Here is a 931-nt window from a genome sequence, read left to right as displayed (position 1 = left end):
GTTCGTAACTTGTGCTAAGAAAAACAAGAAGCGAAATTTCCGTAAGAAATCTGTACTGGAAAAAAATATATATATGTTCTGAAGGTTTACTAGTGGCATGGAACGCGCGTTTAGATGAAATAATAGCGACGATTTTTTTACGTACTCCAGAAGTTTTAATATAACTAAACAAAACATATAAACAAATATTCTTATTAGTGGTTCTTGGCATTAATGTTGACGTCTCACAGCCCCGCCCACATATCCTCAAGTATGGCTATATACAGATGTATTTTAACAAGCGTACATATTATTTTTCGTTGATAATAAAATAAAACGCTGAAAGAAATCATTATATACTTAAATTACAAATATGCTTTCAGGAAATAAAATAGTAACTCCACAATTTCTGAGCTTACTTAATCATGGGGTGAAATGTGAATTTTGCTCTCGTGGTTAAACCATGCCTACCATGTTTTGGGGGTATATTCCAAATCAATAACATATCTCCGGCTTTCCAGGTAACCATCAAATATTCCCATGCTACCAAACTATCCGGTTTGAAAGGGGGGGGGCGACACTGAACTCTAGTGTGGCAATGAGCAACTCCTCTCGCTGCCCAGTTAACCGAAGTTCGGACGTTTAAAGCTGATGTGCAGTAGCTTCCGAAACAGGACAGATACTCTGCATAAATCGCATGTTTGTTAGTACAGTATTGATTGCCCTTTTGAGGGGGGGGGGACTCTGAAAAAGCGACAATTGTACTTTTTAGTTATTTTTCTTTTGTAGGAACGTCAATTTACAAATTTTAACGAACTCGAATGTAATAGAAATATATACTAACTAACACTGACAAACAATTAAAGTGAATTATATTTCCATTTACTTAATCTAACCCCAAGTAATATAATATATCATCTCTTTACAAATAAACATCATCTTTCGCATTTTG

The sequence above is a fragment of the Penaeus monodon genome, chromosome 28, assembly GCF_015228065.2.
Source record: "Penaeus monodon isolate SGIC_2016 chromosome 28, NSTDA_Pmon_1, whole genome shotgun sequence".
Lineage (NCBI taxonomy): Eukaryota > Metazoa > Arthropoda > Malacostraca > Decapoda > Penaeidae > Penaeus > Penaeus monodon.
The sequence above is the reverse complement of the archived record's forward strand: the minus strand, read 5'-3'. Positions refer to the sequence as shown.